The 25720-nt window shown below is 47.1% G+C and overlaps 1 long non-coding RNA gene across 1 annotated transcript in view; it reads right to left on the reverse strand.

Moving 5' to 3' along the window:
* Nucleotides 1-215: 215 nt before the first annotated feature.
* LOC135898844 (uncharacterized) overlaps nt 216-25720 on the reverse strand; it is a 40744-nt gene continuing 15239 nt past the window's right edge. The window contains exons 2-3 of the long non-coding RNA XR_010563422.2: nt 4594-4715; nt 216-308 (exon numbers count right to left, since the gene is read on the reverse strand). This is a non-coding gene — a long non-coding RNA (uncharacterized lncRNA). The remainder of the gene's footprint in view (nt 309-4593; nt 4716-25720) is intronic.

Raw genomic sequence — 25720 nt, forward strand, 5'->3', positions numbered from 1 at the left:
GGGCAGAAAGTGACAAGTGTTCGGAGATGCAGGTAAAGCATGAGGAATGCGGGAGACGAAGATTCAGGAGCTGTAAAGTCAAGACTATGGGCAACACCAGAACAAGGAGAGAGCAGGAGGCAGCGTTTCGACAAGTGAACTTGTCTTTTTCAAGGCGACATAAGCCTTCCTCGGCACAGTATCCTACGTGTGCCACGGAAAGCAGAAGGCACTCACCTTGTTCCGCGTACGGAGAGGCATTCAAGTGATCATGTAAACATTCGTTTGGTTGTGTGACTGGGATTGGTACGCCATGTGAGGGAGGTAGACTGCAAAAAATAAAAAGAGGCATTTTACGTGCATGCAAAAAGCCCGATCTGATGGGGAGGCACGGCGTGTGGGGGACTCCGGTTTAATTTTGACTCCTTCGATTTAGAAGGCTACACAGCAATGCATCTGCTTCGCACAGTGATAGACCCTGAAGCTTCCGAGTCTCTGTCTTTTTTTTTTCTTCTTCTTTTTGTTCCAGAGCAAGTAGAATGCAGTGCAGCCACCCAAAGATACAGAACGGTTCACTGATTCCCTTAAGCTTATCATTTCTACACTTCAAATAGAACTTTCCATATGCTTTCCTTTCATTATTTAAATTGATTATCTGTTGGCTTCATATGGCTTGGGCTAACAAAAATCGGACCCCTAGGTTGTTGTTCTTTTCGTCCATTGCCGCAGAGATGCCTCTTAACTTGCATTTGTATAGCGCGAGCAGATTAGACGTGTCGGATTTTGTTTACCAGCGTCAAAGTCTTATTTACCCTCTGATTTCCGTGCCACAAGTTTCCTTTCATGGGAGGCTCAAGCTTCGTCCAACCAATTTATCATGCGGGGGCAATTTTTTTTTAATTTATTTTTGAACGTCGAGGAAAAAGCCTTGTCGATCCATTAGTCACTCTAATTGCAGCAACGCTTCTCTTTCTTCTAAAAAAAACGAAATCTTTTGTTTTCTCAAAGGCACGATTAAAATATTGATAACAATATCCTAATATTTGGTTCACTGTAAAGCGTCGTTTTGATGGTCCAAGAGAGCACTGTGCATTTGGCAATGGCAGTGATTGATAAAGTGAATCATCCTAAGCAAACGGAAATATTTGGAGGAAAAGGATTTACGTTAGGGGAACGCCAAACAGAGCAATGTGCAGGTATTAAGAGCCGGCTACTGCAGAACGCTGATGCTTTGAGGGCAAAGCAACTACTCGTAAGAGAAGACATAATGTAATGAAAAAGACCACGGAAAGTCTACAAATCGCGCATAGCTAACCTCATAACACGTGTAAGTAAACTTCGGTGTCAGTATCCCGGACTCTATAAGCACTATTCTCACAATGTAGACGACTATGGTTCTCGACTCTGCGCATAACTCAAGCCTTTTTTATTCTGTTCTCATTTTTTTACTTATGTCATTTCGCGATGCAAATGAAGTAGACTTAGTACGATGGTACAGGTAGTTTATAAATGAGGGCGTTTTCTGACATGGCTGTCACCTCTGCCCCCTAGGGTGCGAAGCCTCCCCCGCCTCCCCCCCCCCCCCAGATCACCTCGACTTCTGTGTTGGCAGTTTGAACAACAACCAAAGGCTACTCCTTCACGCATAGTAGTAATAACGATAATAATTTAACATTGTAAGAAAAAACAACGTCATATACTCGAAAGATCTAGAGCGTATGGTTCCGTACACAAACGAACATATAGAGAAAAAAGGCGAGGACGTGTTGGGCGCCACACTGCAGTTCCTACAGATACGTACGTGCAGGGTTACAAACACGTCACCGAAAAAAAAAAGGAGGGGGAGCATGACACATACAATATACAAGCGCACACAACCCGCTTCCGTCATCTGCATTTATCAGATCTTAAAGCACACATCGTTTAGTAGCTCGAGGCATGATTGCTTTTATTTAGCACTCTTCGGAATCGCCCGCCGTGTAATATCGCACTCACCTTTTGCCCCAGCTGCAAGCTTTGCGCGAAGGTACGCCAAACAATTTGCAGCGCAGCAGGCAGACAGGGCGACCGAGAAACGCGATGTGTACTCATCGGAAGACGCACTATGGGTTCCGAAAGTTGCTCGTGGAATTGACAAGAAATCTTGACCCGTATTTACAAAACGGGGGTTCTAAGAATACATGGAGAGAAGTATTCTTATTAAATGCGAAGCATTTCTTGGCGAACATTTGCCACTTTGACAGTATCTATCTAGTCACTTACGTCTTGGTGCTCTCATGGTTGTTTAGTTAACTTGGTATGTATCAAAATTAGTGTAGTATGACCAGAGTGTATACGGCGAACACAAATGATCGGCTGTGACATGAATATCATGAGGTGTGTGTCATGTAGGTCATGAAACAGCCGCCTACGCCTTGGTGCCCTCGTGGTCGCTTCATTAACTTGGCATGTACCAAAATTAGCATAGTATGACAAGAGTGTATGACAAACATAAATGAAAGGCTATGACATGAATGTCATGACACGCGTGCCATGTAAGTCATAAAATAACCGCCTACTTCTTGGTGCGCTTATGGTCGTTTCGTTAACTTAGTTGGCTACCCGCACACTGCTTCGCAAAACATCGATTCCCACAGGGCGTGGGATCTGCCGGCTTTTCTTTCTTTTAAGGGAGAGAGGTTTACCGGCGTAGAACTATTCGCCTTCGCATGCTACTCTGCAAGGAAAGGAGAGAAGGGAGAAAAAGGCCCTAAAATAAGGGGGGAAGAATAAATTAAAGCAAGCAAGCAAGCAAAAACAATCACAATTTCTTATATCGATTTCGCCTTTGGCATCTATAGTGTCAAAATTGAGTCGTACTTTTAATCTTCATTTCACTACTGGCTTTTTAAATAATGTGTAATCTCAATATGAGCTACAACATGGGAGTCCATGGCTGAACGGTCTCCAACACTTCACGGCGGCACTGACAGGCAAAATATTTTTATGTAAACACCAGTCACCGGAACGGTATATAGCTTTCTTTTCTTCTTTTTTCTTTTTTTTTTGTATGCCGGCACACCTGGACCGTCTCGAAGCTCCTCGGTCCACCTGCTCCCATCCTAATTCACATTGACCGCGACGTAATAGTACGTTATAGAGACCGAATTACAGATTGACTTTTGAAAGACAGCCGGCTGATTCCAGGTAACAAAACATGAAATCGAGTGATTGATGTTGCATCGATGGAGAGTGGCTGGCGTTCACGAAGCAGTTGACGTACGCGAAAATGGCCCGTTAGAGCATCGCCGGTCGCTATAGTAGAGTGAACAATTCAGAGCGACGGCTTACGGGCGCAAGCACAAGTGAAAGTGGGCATACATTGTTGCAGTCGACCAAGGCGCCGTTTCGTTCTTTTACCCGCTGCGTGCGCTCTGCGCGCTACGACTGCGCGGAAATCTCGAAGCTCACGCCTGGCAAACTTCGTTTTGGCTCAGTAAGTGCACCGCAAGATACCACGACCACAGCTGACGCGAAGCACGATTGACACTCCACTGCAGCGTGTCTTCAAGTCACGCTATACAAGGTGATACGTGCGGCACGTTAAAAATTACTGAACAAACCGACGAGAAGCACATTTCTCTTTGTGATCACCGCAGTGCCTTCGGGCACGGCAGGCTGTATTTCTGCACTGCCTCCTGTTGCAAAAAACAGAGTTCGACTTGGAAGTGTAGGCACCACTCGGAACATCCTACATCGACTCCGTCCCATTCTGCAGTTGTGTACGTGTAGCCGGTACATGACTCATTCCAAGGGACACATTTCCTTTGTCGAGACGCTGACTCCAGTAACATTTCTTTTTCCTTCAGCCATTGTTGATCATTCACAGTTCCGCATCCCTGCGAACTGATGCCTTGTTTGAACTTTGCCCTGCTGTTGCTCGTGCTCGATGCCGGCATGATTGGGCAACCACCAATAAAATTTCACAGAGACTAAAGAGAAAGCGCTTCGCGAAAATTTAAATGTGGGTCGCACTATTGTTACAAAGAAAAGCGGCGGCAGGCGTAGTCATAAACTACCTTCCATTTCAACCACTGCAGGCAACAAAGTTAATTGTAGCAGGCAAAATCACGTTAAATAGAAGCACACACGTATACAGCCTGTCGCAATTGTTAGCAGGACGCAGTTTCCATGACAAATGCGAATTCCTGCTCTGTAAGGCATGACGCTTCTAATACTATGGGTCACTATGTAGGTTGCAAAAATCTACCACAAAATTGAATTTTCAATTAGAAGACACATATGCCCTGTCCAACGTGCCCTGTCAACATGCCCTGTCCACGTATGTGCAACTGTACGTATGGCGCTGTACGTGCGTGCCTGTCTTGTTTTCGTGTGCTGCAACTTGTTGATCATAAGCGAACTTGCTCGACAGTCTATTATCGTGAACAAAGGCTATCGTTCACCAGTCCTTGAAGCACGTGGTGTCCCCGTTAGCGGTCTAATAATACGATCACTGCAGCGCGAACACGAATGCCATACAGAACACACTGCAGAGCTATGCGGCAAACCGAACACGTGTTCTCATCGTGTGTGTCACGTTTCCACCATCAGGCTTTGAAAATGCGGCGGTACCCAAGTTTCCATGAATTCCGGCACAAGGTGCCCTCCACTGTCGCAGTAGGAAGGAATGAGACCATTGCAGCAGCGTCGCGAAGGCAAGGTCAACTTATCATCCGGGTAATGACGTAAGCCACCTGGAAAAAAAAAAAGACGGGGACACATGAGATTCCGTATCTTGCTTGACTCTGACGAAAAAAAAAAAAGCAACGCATTCTTTTTACTGGGGTTACGTAACACGAGCCCAATCGTGACGGTAAAATATCGCCGTCGTGCACGAAGAAGACCCACTTACCGGTACTTTATTTTTTCTCACGACCTCCTTACAAATCAGCCTTAAATGTTCCGGGTGTATTGCTGCTTCAACGTTTGCCATTCTTACCTGTCCGAAAGTACCAAACGGGTGCAGCGTACGTGAATGGGCCGCAAGATGCGTTATCTCTTGGGAACGATCTCAGGAAAATGGGAGGACGCTGAGAAGACAAGGAATTGGGAAGCATCTTACACTAGTGAACGTGCTCATCGGTAAGAGGAAACATGCCAGGAGAAATAAATACTCCCTGTATAAATTGAGGCAAGCGACTGCGCTATGGCGAGAGATTCGTTGAAAAAAAGTAATGAAAGATTGAAGGAATATAGGCGCGTGTGCTGCTGATCATACATATAGTGCTGGATATGGACAGAGAGTGCAGATTTGCACTTCGATGGCACTATTTCTCACGCTAGCGGTTCGGTTCCCCATTACGACATCGTGGGAACCTGCAGCGGTTTCTTCGCACTGCTGTCAAGGTCTGGTCGGCTTGTCTGCGCCAACATGTCGTGCCGACTTCAGCAAAGACGTCTCGCTTAATAATGACATGGGCTGTCGCAAATGTAGGTGAAAGCAGCGGGAAGCACGCTTTTCGCCGACGGGTGAAGTGCGATAACGCCTGAACGGGGGAGGGGGCTCGTTGTGGAGGACATAACTGTCTGGGAACACTAACGATTAGTGCGATCATTTGGCACGGTGACAATTATTAGCTCCGCATTTGACACCTATTAACTCAACGTTTAACAACTATTAGCACGCGCTTCAAGGCAGCTGATACCCCGAATGCGCCAACCCATCTAGCAGCGGTTCCGCGTCATGCGCTGTCATCGGTCGTTGGACACCCGGGCGGCGCTTTCAAAACATGCGTGCAATAACCGAAGCCGTGCTCAAGCATCGAATGGCAACCGAGAAGCAGCATCATTACGCGCTGCTTCCGTTTATGTTATCGAACAGGAAGGAAACACGCAGGTGAGATAATATCATTTAGTCTCCACAGTATATAGTGCGGGATGCGCGAAAAATGTGGCAGTTCATTGCTGCCTTTGCTCAGCGCTGTTTTGGCATGGGTACAATAAACACGGCCTACCGACGGCTGTCAGCGATTCTGTAGAATCAATAGCCTAAATTATGTGGTCCTCGTTCCGGGCAACATTGGAGAGCGGCATCTCTGAGTAAACCGGTATTTCTATAGCGATCCTGCCGCGACGGACCGTGACTCTGCGATTCGTTTCTATGCGCGCCCGCTTCATCCCGCTGACAGTACGACGCATTCTCGGCACATTGCAGTACCGTACCAGTTCTCAGTAACTCTCGATAGCTCGCTTTAAATAGTTCAAATAGAGTCAATTCAACAGTGCCCCCTGCATTCTCCAAAACGACATCGATGTCACCGGAAGTTAGACAAATGCCGTCTTCGCTCAATGCAAAATACCTGCGTTGATTGGAAAGAGTGCCCTAGGAATTGCTCAGATCGATATGGAAGACTTTTAAGCAAGTAAGTATTCATTTGTATATAGTTCGCGTAAAATGCTGCGAAAATCGCCCTGCACTAATTAATGGTCCTACCCTGTAGTCGCCACTGAATCGTTACCAATGGTTAGACGTAACTTGCAGAATATTTAGTTTTTTTTTTGTTAAGAACTGTCCTTTTTAACTGGTATAAACGTATTGTTGGGGTAGTTGTTTCATAGGGCGGCAAACGGCCCCAGAGAACACGGCGGACGAGAAAAGGAGACGTGGACAGTTATAACGAGCGCTAACAAGTCTTTCAAGAATTCTAAAAAAAAAAAAGTTTGTTAAGCTTTCACACGTGTTCGGTTTATGGTAGCATATTTCTGTGCATTACTATGCGAATGGCGTTTGTTCGTTTGTTCCGTCAATTCGATCTGTTCATATTTTTAGCTGGCATACTTATGTTACTGCTGGTGTGTAATGACGCGTTTTCCTTTCGGGTAGTCTGATACTGTTTGCTTGCTGTAAAGAGTACCATACTTTTGCCTTGTTTGTGTTTGTGCATTATAGCTGTGCGTTCTTTTTTCTCATTTTTAATGCATATTTTGCTTGTGTATACTTCAATGTAACGCTGCTGCAAGTGTGTCATACACGGCCTTGTCAGGCCCAGCTGTATGCCTTTTGCCACGTCACCTAAGATAATTTCCTTTTGTGAATTGTCTCGAATAAAGAGAAAGAAAACGAGAAAAGTAAAGAAACGACTAGTGAGAAGTGCTTTGTTTCCAAGATATCCGTACCGTGTAACAACTGGCCTATACTGAAGTTGTTACATTTTTTACCTAAACGGCTCAATTTTTCGACACGAGAACGTAGGTACAATGCTACAAGTAAGAACAATTTTCCTCGCGTTAACTCCTAGCATTTTGTACTATTCGGCCCCTGCTATACCTTCTTCAAGGTATAGGAAGTGTTTCGTACCAGTTGCAGCAATATTTTCCGGTCTTGGCGCAGCCTCTGTGGCGTTTGAAATGACGCGCGCGCAATCGCGACGTGGGATCTCCCTCTGCCTTAGATCCCCAGGTACATCGCGTTTCACTGTGGTGACTCCGCTGCGCACCGGTTACGGAGCTTTGCGCAAGTTAACGTTACTCAATGCAACCACGTTCAGCGCTCAGCGAATGAAAGGAGACAATCAGCCCACATGGCGCCCGGAGCTTGTTAAGCCACCGCTGAGCTCCTGTTGATTATCGCCATATAGGAGGCCTGGCATTTCCTGGCAAAGTGGTGAAATTTCAACCCGTTCTTTTTTTATTTATCTGCCCACAAGTGGAACTCGTTCCTTGATCTTACAACTTCCACACCTCTGTGCAAATTTATCAATATCCTGAACTGTTGTGGCGATGTGCTAGACCTACGCCTTAGTAACGCAGAAAATGTGAATGTGTGGCGACTTTCCCCTTGTTAAGCCTGATAAATATCACCCCCGTTTCATATTTGATTACAATTCGCGACACCTAGTAGCAGGACGTCAAAGTATACAGCAATGCCTCGGTCTTTTAATTTCTCAAGCGGATATCCCGTGGGTGTTCGCCACTGTCTCAATAATGCGGACTGGTCTTCAGTAGTAGGATTAAGAGATGCTAATGACCAAGTCACGGCATTGACGAATATTATTCACGAAGGAATGAAGAACTTTATACAACCAGAAAGTACTAAACGCTCTAAATTTCCCCACTGGTTTTCTGTTGAACTGAAAACAACTTTGAAGCTAAAAGACCGTGCTCACAGGAAGGCACAGCGCACAAATCAGGAACACTGGAATATAGATTTTAAAAAATACAGGGCACTCTCTAAACGTCTTTACAAGCGTGATCATTCCATCTATATAGCCCATGTAGAAGCTAGTACTTCTAAAAATTCAAAGTCCTTTTGGAGACACGTTCGTGAACAGACATCCAACAATACGAAACAAGATATCTATACTTAGTGGCGACAGCCAACCTGTCCCAGATGTCGCGGGCGCCTTCGCCCTACGCTTCGGGTCTGTGTACGGTGAATGGTATAGTGAAGGAGTTAGTGAGTTTTCCAAACACCCTTCCCTGGATTCAAGTCTATCGGTCACAAAGGAACTTGTCCTTAAGAGCACCAAATGCTTAAAACCGTCTTTTTCGGGTGGTCCTGACAACATTCCACCTCCTTTGATTAAGATGTACTGGTCCCTGCTTGTTCCAGTGCTTACTTGTAATTTTAATTCTGCTTTAAAGACAAACACATTCCCAAAGGCTTGGGAAACAGCGCGGTTCGTGCCCACCTTTAAGACAGGGGTAAAAACTGCTGCGAGTAAATACAGACATTTGTCTCTCCTATGCGCAGGATCTAAATTATTCGAGTCAAGTTTGCACTCAACAATTTCATCCTCTATTAAAAATACTAACATTCCTCAGCAGCATAGATTCATATCGGGACGCTCCACAACTACCAACCTCGCTCGCTTCATGATGCATGCCTTTCAAGCAGGGTATAAGAAAGGACAGCTGCGTGTCATTTATATTGACCCCAGTAAGGAGTTTGATTTTATATGCCACAAAATACTCCTTCAAAAGTTTAGACAACTTGATCTGCACCACTCTGACACAGCGCTGATAAGAAGCTACCTACGCGACTGGTACTGCTACGTCAGCGTAAATGGTCAGTCGTCAGAACTTTATGTGGTTACAAGTGGAGTTCCTAGAGGGTCTGTCCTGGGCCATCTTCTTTTCTCAGTGTTTATTAACGATGTTTTGGCAGTCATTCAAAACACTTCAATTTTGCTATATGCTGATGGCGCGAAACATTTCAAGCGGTAAAAAATGTTAATTATTATGCCAGTTTTCAGAAGGACATAGCGATTTTTCCTTCATGGTGCGTTGCAAACAAGCGGGACACGATTGCGTCAAAAACCAAATTTGTAAGCTTCACGTGGAATACTAGCATGACTTTATTTTCCAATAGTGTTTAAAACGTTCTCCTTCCAAGAGGTCCGGAAACAATGGTCCTTGGAGTGTACTTCGACAGCTCTCTGAGTATCTCGCCCACCGATCGACAGACGAGGCAGCGCGTACTTCGAACGCTCGGCACAGTATATGTCAGGTGACGAGAGTCTTCAAACGACCTGGACCACTTGTAACCTTATATAAGAGCATATGCTTCCAGTTATTCAGTACGCCTCCGTGGTTTGTGGCGGCACTTGTAGGTCAAATTGTGAACTTCTCGAAAATGTGCAAAAGCAGTTCACATGTATATTTGAACATCGATTCCGTCAAAAGCCTTTCATCTCCATAGAGATAACACAGACACTCACGTTACCTACCCTCCCCTGCAGACGCAACAAATTGGATGTTCTTTTTCTTGACAAGTTAACACATGGAAAAATCTGCAGCTCGCACTTGCTTTCTAATGTGCGCTTTTACAATTCTTCAGAAAAGCACAAGAAAACAGCACTCCTTTCAGTCCTCAGATTTTTCGTGGCCCTCTATATAGAGTGCAGGCGACGTATAACGCCCATTCAGAGGGCCTGAATGTCTTCATGCCAAATATTAATATTTTCCTGAAAGGAGTTGCAGAAGAATTTCAATAACTGAACATAGAACTCTCGTATCTGTTGTGTGTTCCGTCATTCTGTAATCCTTTATTCTGTTTCTCCACTTTTTCTTTGCATTCTCTTCGTGTACAGATTTTATGCTCTTTTAAAATCTGTATTCATGAAATTAATATTTTTTATGTGTGTGCGTGCGTGTGCGCGCGGGTGTGTGTGTGTTTATATGGGCGTGCACTGTTTTTCCTGTGCATCGTCTTGCCGAGTGCGCCAGCACCAAAACCTTCGAGATTGTTCCTGTGCACTTTAATAAACACCTTTGATTGATTATCCTCCTCCTCCTCCTCTTCCTCCTCGTCCTAACCATTGGCAATTATTGGCACAGCCTAGTTTGTTCTTGTTCTAGGCGACGTGAATTTGCGTTTACAGATGAATTAAGCAATTTGCCGCAGCTGGAAACATTATCATGTGAAAATTCTTGTACCGATGAGAATTTACCCAGCATAAGCAACTTTTCTAAGAAAATGAAATTCCGACAAGCCAAAAATTTGCTACAAACGCCGGGGAAATTTTACATGTCTCTGTAGCCAACAACAGCAACCTCAAATAAGCGCACCTTGTCACTCTTGCAGGCGTGCGCACTTGGCCCTTGGAAACCCATACCGGCCATTTTTTTTTTACTTTTCTTTTTCTCGTTTCGAAGCGTGGCATGGCAGAACCGTATACCTTACGCTGCGCGCACCTCATTGCGTATTACATTGCCGGACCATACGAAAAAAAAATTGATTAAAGAGAGCAGAAAGGTCACAATGCCGGTCAGGCATCAGCACGCACCGGCCCAAGGACCAAGGATTTCTCCGGTGTGTCATGAACGAACTGACTAAGCTGCCAAGGACCGTGGAAGCCGTCGCATTTCGGAAGGTCCCGCACCGGCATATTTTGCGCCCTTGAATATACGTGAGCTAGACGCCTCCTCTTGGTGAGATACAATCTGCATGCCTCTGTCACGGCCGAATAGGCGAGCGATTGTTCAGACAATCGCGCCGCGTATTGACTGCAAGCGCTGTAAAGGCATACGCGCAAATAAATGCGTACAAGTAAACAGGTAAATAGCTCGCACCACGAGAGACAGCGTAAGGACGCACTGTTCGCTAACAGCCAATGATCTCCCGTCAATGACATTCTCGGCGAGTGCAGTGCGTGGAAAAAAAATACGACGGGGAATTCCGCGTTCGAAAAACCGACGTGCAACATGCAAGCCGATAACTGAATATACACCGGCGACAAATGATAAAGGGAGCCAACTTCGCGTATGCAGCAGCGAGCGACCTCGACGTCGCTGTTTCTGTAATCAGCGACGAAGAGAGTACACTGTACACGAAAAGTCGGCTCTTCAAGGACGCGGACGGCGTGTTGCAACGAATGGATGCAATGCGCTTCGTTTTTCAATTTCGACGAGTTTCATGCACACGATGTTGCGCGGATGTTGCGTCTGCGGCATAGAGGCGCAGGTCTACGTGCTGAACGTGAATGCAAACTGAGCATGAAGGCTACAAGCTCTACGCTACCGTATCGACACCCACGCTTCTCAATACGACTAAAATGAGATTGGATGGAGGGATGGGTGGAGAAACGGACGGACGGACGGATGGGTGGATGGGTGGATGGGTGGATGGATGGATGGATGGATGGATGGATGGATGGATGGATGGATGGATGGATGGATGGATGGATGGATGGATGGATGGATGGATGGATGGACGTTTGTAATCACTTTGGGCCCGCTTTGGGCTCCACCACATACGCTCTGCGCAACCGAGCGATTTTGTTGAGAGGAAGCATCACTTCTACGACAAATAAAGACAGGATTTACTCATATATATATATATATATATATATATATATATATATATATATATATATATATATATATATATATGTATATATATTTGTTTATTTATTATATATGTGTATTTCGGATGCTTCATATCGCACGTGGTTCCAGCACGGAAGCCCGATGCTCTAACCCTTAGAGTACCGATGCTATTTTTTTCTTCTTTCTCACAAAATCCTACGGAATCTCAAAAATGAATCAGTAAACAATCCATTAAATTATATGAACGAGTGCTGGGAGATGGGCGAAATCCCAGCAACATGGAAGCATGCCGAAACCACCATGATCCGAAAGCCCAATAAACCACTGCAAGTAGGGAATCTCAGCCCCATTTCCCTGACATCGTGTGGAGGAGAGCTGATGGAACACATGGTGCACGAACGCCTCACTAATCATCTCGAAGACAATGACCTGCTTCCAAAAACGTTCGAATTCAGGCAGCATCTTTCCACGCAACATGTGCGATTACAGCTCAAAGAAGACCTAAATAATAGACTATCTGGGAAAACATCCCAAGTACTCCATTCTAGCAATCGACGTCAAGGGTGCCTTTGACAGTGCATGAGGCGGTACTTTACAACCTCCAGGTGACCGGCTGGTGTGACCGATTGTTTCCATATGCACAAAAGTTCTTGTCAGACAGAACGGCCAGCATTGGGGTTCGCAACCTAAAAATCGAAAACATCGAGATGACGAATAAGGGAACGCCTCAAGGGCCAGCAATCTCACCTTTGCTCTTCAACATCACAATGATGCAATTGCCTAAAGATCTAAACGAAATAGAAGGGCTCAGTCACGCCTTTTCTTCACGCAATATAAGAATGTGGACCAAAGCACCGTCTACGGGCGAACAACAGAACGCACTACAGGAGGCAGTAAATTGCATCGAACTTTATTTAAACAATCGGCACCCGAAAATTCAGAACTGCTAGTGCGCAAAGCGAGAACTCGAGGCACACCACCAGCCTACGAGCAACCCGACCCGAGCGTAGCACTTAACGGAATTAAAATACCACGAGTGGAGTCGTTGCGAATACTGGGCCTTGTCTTATAAAAACGGGCTGGGAGCCGTGACCCTCTCTAAACTTCAAACATCGTTTACCCAAGTGTCGCAGCTCATTAAGAGAGTTGCAAACCAAAGACACACTGCCTATCGTACAGGCGCTCATCACGAGCCGGATCATGTATGGCACCCCTATATGGCCCTGAAAAATGCAGAAATTGAGAAACTAAACATCATTAGGAAAGCTATCAAGACTGCATTACTCGAACTCGGCCTGCACAACATGGGAGGAACTCGCAGAAGCACGCAATACAAGCCAGACTGAAAGACTCAAATTAAATCCCACCGGGAGAAGCGTGCTCCTTCGGCTCGGTTACGATGTGGAGGCAACTGCGAAATTGGACGACAAATCGAGACTCCCAATACACATACGAGACTCAATCTCAGTAGCACTTGTACCCCGCAATACGCATCCAAACTTTCATGCAGAAAGAAGAAGGTCAAGATCAAGAGCACTCCACAAGAAATTATCTGCACACCCTAACACAAGATTCGCGGATGCGGCCAAGTATCCAAGGGTACCTGCTTTCGCAGTTGCCGCAATTAATACCAAAGGCGAAGAATAGGCCGCTGCCATGATACACGCAAGAGATTTGGACACGGCCGAGGAGGTGGCAATAGCATTGGTCATCTCCACATGCACCGAAAATGCCGTAATGCTGACCGACTCGCAATCCGCGTGTCGCAATTTCCGGAAAGGCATGATATCCACCAAAGCTATGAAAATCTTGCAAGAAATATCGAAACGCACGCAAGTTCCCGAGACCTACGTCGTCTGAATGCCTGGCCACGAGTCACTGGAGGGAAACGAAGCGGCACACTCCACAGCCCGAGATCATAAGAGACGGCCTTTCTCGCCAGAGGAGTTCCGAAAGGCCACAATGCCCGAGGATATTCCCAAAAAATATACGGATGTCCCGCAGCATTACGAATTTGAAAGAAGGGTATATTCCTTACCGCACCATCGTCTAACCAGAGGACAGTTGCTCTGCGGCGCCTCCGAACAAACTCCTATGGACACGGCACTATAATGCATAGAATGCACCCGACCAAATTCTCATACCTTTGCCTATCCTGTGGGGCGCCGGACACTCTTTGTCACTTGTTGATGGGGTGTCCTAATCTTGCTGAACCCAGCAATCAAGAAGCTGAATCCAGAACCGAAAATAAAGGCACAGGAGATGACCGCCAAAAATCATGGGAGGCCATGCTCGCGGCCCCGGACCTCCAGGACCAGCGAAAGCTGGTGAACAAGGCAAGGGAAGCAGCAAGGGCCATGGAGGTGATTCACCCAAGGCGGCTTCACCCAACCCGCCTTGGTTGAAGAAAGAATCCTTTCTCACTGATTCGCGTTAATAAATGTTTGTTCTCGCTCGCTCTCTGTTGCATTTGGCCATGGAGGTATGCGTAAACAGCCTAAGACACCTTTACGAATTTCCCTCGTTTGCACCAGCGCGCTATATAGGCGCGTCGAATAGTAATACCTTACCAAAAGTGAGCGCACGCTCACTTTATATAGAACACTACATACCCATGCATGCGCAGTCGTGCTTTGGTTTAAGTCGTTTAAATGCCGATGCAAATGATGCCACTGAAAATTAGTGTACGTGTGCATTGTCGAACGAGGCTGGAAGTTTTTTGTTTCTCAGCGTTCTAAGTATTTTCGGGATCGATTGCATGCCGTTCTTTACGATTTTGCTTTTATTCATCCATCCGCCAGTGACAGGGCACACCCCGCTTCCCACAAGTATTTTTCTCGCGCCAATGGGCGCTGCCTCGAAAAGTTTCTTCCGAGTCGTCTTCAGGAAGCGCCCGCATACGACACCGTTAGTCGTCGGAGGCTGGAGACACGCGGCCTTGAGCTGTCGCCGACGGCGCTGACACGGTATACCAGCGCGACCCATCATCCGCCCGTCGTCGAGACATCACTATACCCTGTCTGGCTCGAAAAAAAAAAAAAACTGTCTTCGCGGGTCGATGAATGCGACTCTCGTGACGTAACAATTCGGATCCGCCGGTGTCAGACCGCGCACAATGCACCGAAGTCGTTTTTCTTTCTTTTTTTTTTTTCACGGCCGCCAACGGCTAATTCCGGAGCCACGCAGCGCGTGAGCCTACCGCGGCAAAGCTGCCGGAGGCTCACGCATAGAGCGTTTTTGTGAGTCTGCCGGTGACAAGCGCGAAATTTGCGCGTCGTTGCACGACTCTTCGAGCGCGCACTGAAGGCGGAAGGCGCGTCGTGTGGTGCCACGAGGCGCGCCTTCCATAGATGACAATTCGGACACTTATCTGTTCGGTTCCTAAGTGAGGCCTTCGAAGCCGCATTCCTGACTGCCGGATTTGCGACTGCTATGACGGGGTGATCGTTGTTAAGGTTCTTACGGAAGTTAAAAAGAAATCGCCCGTGACAGATAGCGTAACGCTTGCCCTCAAGCTGTATTATTCTAAGAGGTGGAGATCACTAGCACGAGAAATCGGAACACATATTCAACTAGTTAACAAGAATTCACTACTTACCGTATTAAATAATTACGGCACATATTGCAATTTATCAATCGTAGCCGGCGAGCTTTGCAAGAGTTGTTTGCAATAGCAAAATAATAATAAAAAAAATTACACCGCTGTGCGTTGAATTTGACTTATTTGATTTTCTCCGCCAGGTTGGGGCAAGTACGAAACTGTCGCACGTGGGAGCTATGCTTGCTCAGTATACGTTCCCAGAAAGCAAGAAAGGCGCAGCCAAACGCTGCCGGACTACTTACCGCAGTAACACGTGTGCGGAAGCTTCGCCCCCCTGTACCTTTCTCTTTCGCTAGAATAGCAGCTTGGGCTTGTTGGTTTTCCATCCTGCTAGTAACAGCGCAAAATGAAGCCGTGTTTCTTTCGGAATAAACTTTGTTGAAAGTCAGCGCTTGTGGTGCCTTCTTGTCTCGTTTCTTGTCTACATTTTGCGCTGTTACTAGCAGGACCTTTCTCTTTGTTGTCACAGAAAGTTGTGCGCCAGTACATATTTAGAAATGTCACTTGCGTACCGAGTTCAGCATGCCGCGCCGAAAGTACACGGAACGGTATCCAGTGCGAAATGATTATTATTATTATTATTTTTTTTGCGCACTATGAAAGATTGGTTGTCTCCGACGACACTGAGCGTTGTCCAACGTTTTCAAATCGAAGCTTTCTTAGCGAACCATCTCAGACTTTCCTGAGCGTGGTTGCTGCTGCTGTGTTGCCGGAGAGCTCACATGTACACAAAGTAATAGAAAGAAATGTGTAATCAATATTGGGATTCAACCTTTTTACCTTGTATGTGACATCATATGTGACTGTTACTAAGCCTTTAAAAAATCGCCTGCTGTCCGGCAAAACTTCAGTGTCCGGACATTCACAGCAATTTTCTAAGAGCTCTGCAATAAAAATAAAAAAGAAGAATCTTCTACCTAAATCAATTAATCTCAGCTGAGAAAAAGAGTATGTATGTATGTATGTATGTATGTATGTATGTATGTATGTATGTATGTATGTATGTATGTATGTATGTATGTATGTATGTATGTATGTATGTATGTATGTATGTATGTATGTATGTATGTATGTATGTATGTATGTATGTATGTATGTATGTATGTATGTATGTATGTATGTATGTATGTATGTATGTATGTATGTATGTATGTATGTGTGTGCGTGTGTGTGTGTGCGTGTGTGTGTGTGTGTGTGTGTGTGTGTATGTGTGTGTGTGCAACAGTGCCACTGCAGTTGTCAGACGACAACAAGAGCGCTAGGCTTAATACTGCGCTGCTGCCGTGCACACGGTCATGCGAATAGAAGTCGTCACACGAAGTTATAGAGTGCGTCAAATGGCGACCGTTCAGACGTCTAAGCACATGCTTTCTACTAGCCCATGCACGAATGCACAAGGAACCGAAGACACTTTCCCCGTGTGTGTTGGGGATAGCTGCGTCGATAGCTGCCGAGTTAGTGCATAGTTTCAAGCGTAACATCAGATGGGCAATGGGCGGGATCCGATGACAGAAGCGAGGACGAAGCTGCAGTAATTGATATTTAATCGTAAGGACAATCGGCAAAACGGAGAAAGAGAGAAAGAGTCGTACAACAGAAAAACTATGTATACGCAGAATACAATTACGACAGGGAAACATCATACGCGTAAACACAATTGGTGTTTTCATTAGTCCAGGTACCGGTACATAAACGTTATTCTATCTATGAAATGACGCTATGCGCATTATACGGAGTGCGCCCCTGCAGGTAATGACTGGATGCACGACAATGCGGCGCCATCTAAGGAATGGCAATTCTCGATTTGGTGAAGCTCGTAATCTTTTTTTAGCACGTGTTAGCATGGCGAGTAAGGTTAGTGCAAAGTAAGGTCAAGTTACGTTAAAATATAGGGTTTTACGTGCCAAAAGCGAGATCTGATTATGAGGCACGCCGTAGTGGGAGACTCCGAAAATTTGGACCACCTGGAGTTCTTTAACGTGCACCTATATCTAAGTACACGGGCGCTTTCGCATTTTGCCCTCATCGAAGTGCGGCCGCCATGGCCGGGATTCGATCCCGCGACTTCATGCTTAGCCGCCGAACACCATAGCCACTAAGCAACCACGACGGGTAGTTAGGTTACGTTAAAGGCAAGTTGGGTTTAATAAGGCTGCAAGGAAATATTAATGGAGCTCCCGCATTGGGCGCGCGAATTATAAAGGTCTCAAACAGACTCGGAATTCTCGGCTAGTATGCGTCTAGATTGGCAAACTACTGTACGGCTGAAACGACAAGCCTTACACGGGTTTGGCAACATCGTTATGAGACACTTGTGTCTCGTGCGCTCAGCCATTTCCACCAGGGGCGCACTCTGCAATGCGCACAACATGATCCTTCGTCCGTTATGCTTAGCTCACGCTAACGTTAGCTTATTGGCCTCGAGCTCCACCACTGGAAAAGCTGGCGCCACCGTCGGCGTGACGTGCTAGGAGGGATCACGTGGACATAGCGGCCGCGTCGGCTGCTTCGGGCGCGCCGAAGGGAGCTGAAAACGAGTTTAAATTCCCTCGAACGCTGCGGTCCTAATTTAGTGGCGAAATTTTCCCGATTCAAGTGTCTCTTTTATAACGCTTGAAAGCACTACAATAGGTAGTGGCTGCCTTTGAAGGCGCGCAACATGGTAGGCTACTGCTCGGTGCCGCAGGGCCGGACGCACGTAACGGAGGCCGGTGTCAGCCTTATTCACACGTAGCCGCAGGACAAGAAGCTGCGTGAAGCTTGGCTCGCGAAACATAAAACCGGCAAACAGTCATCGGCTGCAACTCGGGTATGCAGCAAGTACAGACGCGAGGAAGATTTCTGCTACGGCGCCCGGTCTGCGATGTTCTGAAAACGCGCACTGAGACGCTCGCCCGAGTCCGCTGCCCGACTAATGTCATGACGGTTTGGTGTATGAACTTGTCGATGCTATAGATACTGGCAAGTTCAGTGGAGTGGAAAGGCAGCGGTAAGAAGCACATTTTTAAATATCATGGCATATGGTCATGTTTGTGTTATGAATTAATACACTGGATTACAAATAAGAAGCAGCGGGAAATTGCACGCTGAGAGCACCGATAAACATGCAGTGCGACGCAACTTGAGAAATAGTATTGAAATGTCAAAGAATTTAGAAGAAAAAACAAAAATTGAGTCGTCGCGACGGCACATCACAGTCCCCGTAGGCGTCGCAGTCTCTACAATGAAATTATTTTTGAACAGCTCTGATAGCGCCCACGCAACAATGGTTGCTTGTATACTGTCAAATGCTCATATTCTGCGGCCTAAAGCTCATGGCACGGTGCGAAAACGCGTGCGCGGAGAAAGCGAAACAGTGCGCGCGCAAGCATGCAGACGCGCACTCGCGGTCGCTGCGAATCTGCGCGATCGCTGCATTGAGGCTTCGTTCTATTACACTCCATTTAGTTATACAAACACTATAAGAACATATTTCGCATAGTTTGCTCTCAGCGTTTACCTACCTTTCACGCAAGAAGCCGGTTCGGGAAACTTCATCGCGGCGACCGCGCGCAGTGGCGTTCACTGTACTTATTCGGTAAAGAGATAGCGTCTGTAAACGATTGTGTGCTTTCAGTTTGCCCAAGATTATTATTTAGACAGTAAAAAACTTCTCTCGTTTCTAAAGCACTTAGAGAAATGTCCGGGAGAGCTCGCGCGTGGGGTTTTCAGTGAGCGCTGACAGCAAAACCTATGAGGAGCGCGCCACGTGATCCCTCATACTACGCCAGTGAGGCGCTTCCGACAGATGGCGACTCCGTAACTCTTCGCCGCCAATATCGCCCGTAATTAGTGCTGTATGCTTATCGTTTACATATATGTGCTCCTCGCGTGGCAAAAGTAGTCATTCATGCTTATTCTGCCCACACGTTATTCATATAGCTATGTCTGTTGTCTATGTATAGGTGACTGCGCAGTTATCTACGTTGGAAACTCCTCCTGGACGTTGTCGTTATTGTTCATTAACTGAAAAAACTGGATATACGTAACCGCAAGCTGTCCCAAGACATAATTAAGAAACCAAAGGTGCCTCCTCACCCCTGCTCTAAAACATTAAAGAACAAAAAAGAATGATGAAAAGCTAGTATGTGGCACGCGTACCACAAACACTTAATCATAATACCCCTGTGTATACCCTAACGGAAACTAATAAATGCAGTCAACTTGAGAGGCTTCGCGCATGCACGCGCGCAGGAAAGCTGCACATAAGATCGCCACACTTAGCTCTCAACACTGGAGTATACTCGCGCACTATACAAAGTCGGTGTTCATGTAAACTTGTAGAAGACATTGTCAACCGCGTTCAGAACAAAAGCCGTAAGCGAGAATCAATATGTACCAATCAGGTCGCTTTCCACACGGAAATCATGTAGGACAGTAAAAGAAATCGTTCAGCTCTGCAAGGCTCCGATCATTGCTATCGCCCCTTGCAAAAAGAAAAAAAAAGAAACATTTGTTAAGAAACAGACGATTGATGTTCCATCCGTGGCAGTGAAGGCACGCGGTCGACGCATGGCTCACTTCCATGTTTTCGGGGCGCGTGCCTCCGTCGCCGTTGCACGGGAAACCAACAGGAAAGTCTCGCCGGCGAACGCGTTCATGGCTCACCCAACGGCTGGGGGGGGGGGGCTCCGCGGCCGCAGTGGTCGCCTCTAAAAAGGAGGTTGAAAGACCGCGCTCGCTCGACCGACTTCGCGCTTGTGGGTCAGCGCCGGCAAGCGCCCGCATGCATGGGACCAGCCACGCCGCGCCACCCGCGTGCCGGCGACCCTGCGAGGGCTCGCGCGAGCCGAAACGACGGAGTACGACGTAGTACTCGCGACGCCCCAGGCGCCACTTGACATAGACACACTGTTTCAGGCACCGAGTCGCCGTGTTTACAAACGCGAGCGCGAGGGTTCGCACAACGTGTGCTTCCGGAAACGCAGGCCCAACCCGCAGCGGCCGGCGTTCAGCCCCGCGCAAGTGCGTTGTAGGTCACAACACGCGAGCGTGATCCACGGAGGGTCTCTGACCGGTAATGCGCGTGTAGTGCGCCCGCGGACATTGTGGCCGTGCATGGACCGGAAAATGCGCAGTGATGAACCGTAAGCGAGAACACGGAGGCAGTGGTCACCGCGATCGCTGAAAGCGATACACGAGGCTGGCGCGAACTCGGCAGAACATGTGTATACGTTTACTGTGACCTGCCTTTTTTGCTCTAATAAACTTACAAGTCTTTCTGTTTAACGATGCTTCGTTTTGTGCCCAACTCTGGAAACAAGATTAGTTTATTGGTCCGCTTCGTTCCAAGAGGGTGACTGACTTCCCGACCGATGACGAAACTAGACCTCGCCTCAGGAGCAGCTCGCATCCCCGATGGCCAATTAAGCGCACGTGTGACGGTGGTGTTTTCTTTTTTTTCCGGACCAACCAGCCAAACATAGATGTCCCTTTTAGAAGGGGACAATGTTGACCAAAATGTGCATATTGTCGCAAATTCTGAGCCAAGAAACAGGCTGTAAGCGCAAAATATAATTATTTGAGTTGATAGAATAAAAACGCGGGTCACTGTAAGGCCCTAAAGTATTGCATGTATGTGCATGCATGCGAAAGAGTACGCTTGCTTCTGTTGTTAAGACAGCGTTTTTTGGCAGAGAGCTTTAACCATACCCAATTTAATTTCAGTGAACGCGCAGTGCCGCCGGCGCTACAACTTCGGTACGCTATGCGAAACTGCTGGACCAAGCGTTATCAAGCAATAACGGAGGTATTGCGCAAGCGCAGAAGCGTAACACGTTTTGAACCATTTTGTATACGCAGTGTCAGCACAGTCAACTCTTCAAGCTACCCTACTTCTAAGTCTTCACATGGCTGAGAGAGCGAACCAGGAAAGGGCATCAACTGCTTTGAGCAAGTGATGGACAAAAGAAAAAAAAAAACAGTGGGCCAGAACTCATCTACGTTGACTACCCAAGTGTGCGAATAGCCGAAATGCGTCATTCATGTGGCGCGCACTGAAAACGGGCTCCTCTTTTGCACTTCCCGCTTGACACGCTGCACTTTCTGGCAGTGGCGCCGGGAAGCCCGCGCGTAATCAGTGGCATATATACGCAGTGACCCAAGTTGGCATCAAAGAGGTTCATTGAAGAGCGGCACATACCCTGTTTCCCATACCCATGCGAACGGCCCATGTTTTTTAGACTGCAGTACCTTTGGGATCTGTCCACATTTTGGTGAGATAGGTGTATAGCGAGATAACCGGAAAGAAAACTTGTTTGAGTATTCAAGGAATGGCTATTCGCATTCACTCGAGCTTCAACACTTGTGCTTCATCTTGGCCGACACATTTGCTGCCATTTATCGACGTTGAGCGCCTGGTAACTGCAGTAAATTTAAGGGAAACTAAGGGGAAAAGAGAAAGAAGGAAGACAGGAGTTTAGAACAGTAACACGCACTATAGTCAAGGCGCAACGTGTCAGCAGTCGGGCACGCAAGTCCGTCGCCTTTGTAGAAGAGCTGGTGTGGCTTTCTGGGTGTGTGAACTGTGCGGTGAGGTTGGCTGCTTGGGGAAACACATCTCGCACCAACCCCCTTACAGTATGCGCCGAAGGCACCTGGTCATGAAATTTTATTTCAAGAGCGTCCAAAAACCGCCACTGATGTGCTGTGTGAACTTCAGACGAGATTTCACGCTGTCGATCATCATATTGGCTGTGTCGACGCAGAGATTCGAAATAAGGCGCGTTCGCAAGCAGATTAAGGAGTCTGGCATGCTACAGAAAGTGAGGTGAGAAAAAGCCTTTTTTTTTTTGAGACAGAAAAAAATAAATAAAATCGTTAATGTGCAAACAGTGATTGCCTAATACTCTCGCAACAGTGACACCGAGAAGACAATGGCCATCCGCTCATGATAGTTTACTCTCTCTATCTTGTCTTTCTATTCCCTCTTTCCCGTCCCCCACAATAGGGTAGCCAACCAGACGCATTTATGGTTAACATCCCTAGCTGCCTACTCTACTGATTTTCTCCTCCATGCTCCTACTCTCACAACTTGAAAATCACTCGCAATACTGAAAGGCGTAGGTCACATCCTGTTTGCGCTTTACGACCCTCTATGGGTAAGCAATCGGAAGAAAACAAGCCTTTGCGAGAGACATCAGTATCTGTTCGGCGTCGCGCAGCCAGTTTCAAAGAATGCCGGACTTGCAAGGCCACGTTTCGCAAACGTTCTCCACGGTTCGCGATTCAACGTCAAAAAAGCGCTTGTTACGCTTTTTATTGCGACGCGGTTCCCAAAGGCTAGGGAGTAGCGAAAATGACGGGTGTGAGACTCCAGACAGGCCTGTGTGCACCGCTCGGACTTACGCACCCTGTGCGAAAGGAAAGACGACCACGGCTCATCGCTGGAGCGTTTCCAATACGTGGAAAGAGACGGCCCCCCAATCAAGGCCGGCGCCCATACTACTGCGCAGGCGAGGCGTGCGAAAGGTCATCGAAATGGGCGTCCCCTTTATGCGCGAGCTGCCGGCCGTGAAGTAGTTGCGCGCTGTCTGCGTGCAGGAAATACCCACGCCGATCGGCGGAGCGGTGAGCACACATAATGATCATCAGCCACCGTATAGTTTAGTTAACCACTGGTTATAAGTTGTTTGTTTCGCGCGTACGAGCGTCAGGATACATCTGTCGTGAGCCAAACCATCCTTACTGATCTGAGCACATCTGGCAACGGCGGTCGAAAAGGTTACCAAATGTAAACCTTGTTCAAGTACCGTTGCCAAAAAGCAAGCGAATCTTCTTTTGACGCACGAGGGCTTTCCCACACGGAGAGAGAACCATCTTTTAGTGCGTGTTTAAGATGTTTGCCTGGCCATACGCTTAGCAAGCTACTTATAACAGCAAGGCTGATACGTGAAACGACTTCTGCCAATAGCTTTGATCTGGAGTGATGGATCAGCTATTGTGTCGTGTCTTGCGGGGCGCGCATCGTGCTGTCTTGCCTAATTCGGAAAAGCAATGCATGCGGACCTATTTGCACTTACGATCATAATGTGAGAGTTTCGTATGCCATGTGGCCTTAAAAGGCCCGATTGGGCACGTCTGCACCCAATACTTCGAATTATGACAACCATAACATATTCCAGGGCCCTACTCGAGCCCGATCCCTCAGCCACTTTCAATAAAGTTTATCACCACCACCATCTATTTAAAATAAAACGGTTTAAGGCCACCACTGTGCCCTGCGTGCAAAGCGCGGGACGACAAAGCCCACTTAATATTCGCTTTCAGGCTTCTTACGCCACAAAGAACGGCCTTAATGTCCTCAGTCAAAAGCCAAAAGGCTGTTTTCTCTTGAGCCAAGACACGTCCTTATCCCATGAAATAGCAGCACGGCCTGCGCATCTCGTGCAAGGACTCCATTTTTGTGTGCCCTTGGAGACGGTGGTTTCAATGAGACACTTCTGAGTGTTGTGTACTTTGCATATATCTGCTGCGAACTGTGCGTCATCTCATTTTCTATCCCATCCATCTGAGTAGCGCGCTATGCTACTCCAGGATCACTTAGAGAGCATTTATATCTCATTCGAATATGTACGCATATACACAACATAAGCGTGCAGGCACCGTAAAAAGTAACTAGAGAGAGATAGAGAGAGAGAAATTATAGAAAAGACAGCGAGGTCAATGAGGTTGCGCCTGGTTTGCTACCGCACAGTGGTGGAGGGGGAAGTAACCAGACTGCCTGGTCGAGGCTACTATCCCGCAGAAAGACGAACAAGAGCCCCTTCAGTGAGCGTTCAAAGGAGCTGCCAGGTAAGTTGAAAGGATCCTGCAGTTTTCATAATAGGTCATTCAGGCCGTAAAGCGCGTGCAGACGCGTAAAACACGACGCAAGTATTACATCGCTCACAATGCGCAGCGGTGAACGCGCCTGTTGCAGCTTGAACAAGTATAGCAGTTCGTATTGGCGACGTCTAGAGGAATGCGATTTTAACGTGGCATGGTACAGCCTTGCCTTTCGGCATCTTATAGTCGCATTTCGCGTCCATACATCGCGTTGATTCGTAGTGCACCAGATGGCATGGAGAGGGCTTCATGCGACGGCACTTGCGGGAGTCAGTTGACCCAAACCTTTTTCATGAATGGTGTGGAGACCAGTCGCGTTGAGTGGTCTTGCGCCATTCAAGCAGTGCGGTTAGCTACCCTACAAGGAGAGTATTGTTTACGAGGAGCTACGAAGGGCAGTCTCCGTTATAATGTGGACTGTACCTATCATTTTGGGCACTTCCCCGTACACATTTTTCTGAGGGTGGAAAAAAAAAAGAAAGAAAAATCACTCACAGGATATGAAAAAAAAAGGAAATCTGGAAATGCCGAGTGCAGCTACATGATAGAATTGTAAGGGAGCGGAAGGGGATGTTCTAGAACGGACGCCGACTTGAAAGTAGCCCACATTTCTAGATGTAATTGATAGAGAACAACCCTTTCCCATCTCACAAACTTCATTCAAAAGATTACGGAGAGTGTTGCTGGGAATAACGACTTTACCATAAGCTCTTTCACGTTTGTCCGAAATCTCGCTGATTGTTTATTTGATTTGCTGTTTATCGGAAATGTTGTTTGCACAAGTTTCTGACACGCGGCATACCTATGTAGTGTAGCATACCATGCCCACAACGCATTGTATATATATATTTTTCCTCGTCTTGTTGCAACTACCGTTATGCCGACGTGTACGTGTGTGAGGTGGCCAGATCAGATTTCTTTTTCCTGGTCTCCCGCAACATTGAAGGCAAATAAACTCAATTCAATTCAACAAGCCGCAAATAAGCTTTTGCGTGCATCGCCATCGCGAAATTCATCAGCTCGCAGAAGTCGTATCACTCGGACTGCCTGCAGTTGCCACGTCGCGAGGTCCGCAAGGTCGAGGACAGCCTCGCTGCATCACGAATCCATCCAGGGCCACATAGCGACAGCTGTGTCATATCGTTACGTTCAACGAATGCAGGTGCCGTCGCGTGCGGGTGCAAACACCCTTACGAGGAAGACCGCACTTCCTTTGTTTTGCTTCGCGAAGAAGCGTCGCATCCGGTAAAGCGACAGGCGACACGTGTGACAAATGCGAAGTCGCTGCGCATGCGTTCCCCTCAACAAGCACCACGAGGTGCGATTCGGACGCGTGTGGAGAATATTACACGGCACGTCCGCGGTGTCAGCCGTCTTCATCTGCATCGTTTACGGGTTGCGTTTCTTTCCTTCACCGCGTACTGAGGTCGTGCGGCTGTGTACTGTGCCTCGTGTTAATGCAGA

The sequence above is a fragment of the Dermacentor albipictus genome, unplaced genomic scaffold, assembly GCF_038994185.2.
Source record: "Dermacentor albipictus isolate Rhodes 1998 colony unplaced genomic scaffold, USDA_Dalb.pri_finalv2 scaffold_23, whole genome shotgun sequence".
Lineage (NCBI taxonomy): Eukaryota > Metazoa > Arthropoda > Arachnida > Ixodida > Ixodidae > Dermacentor > Dermacentor albipictus.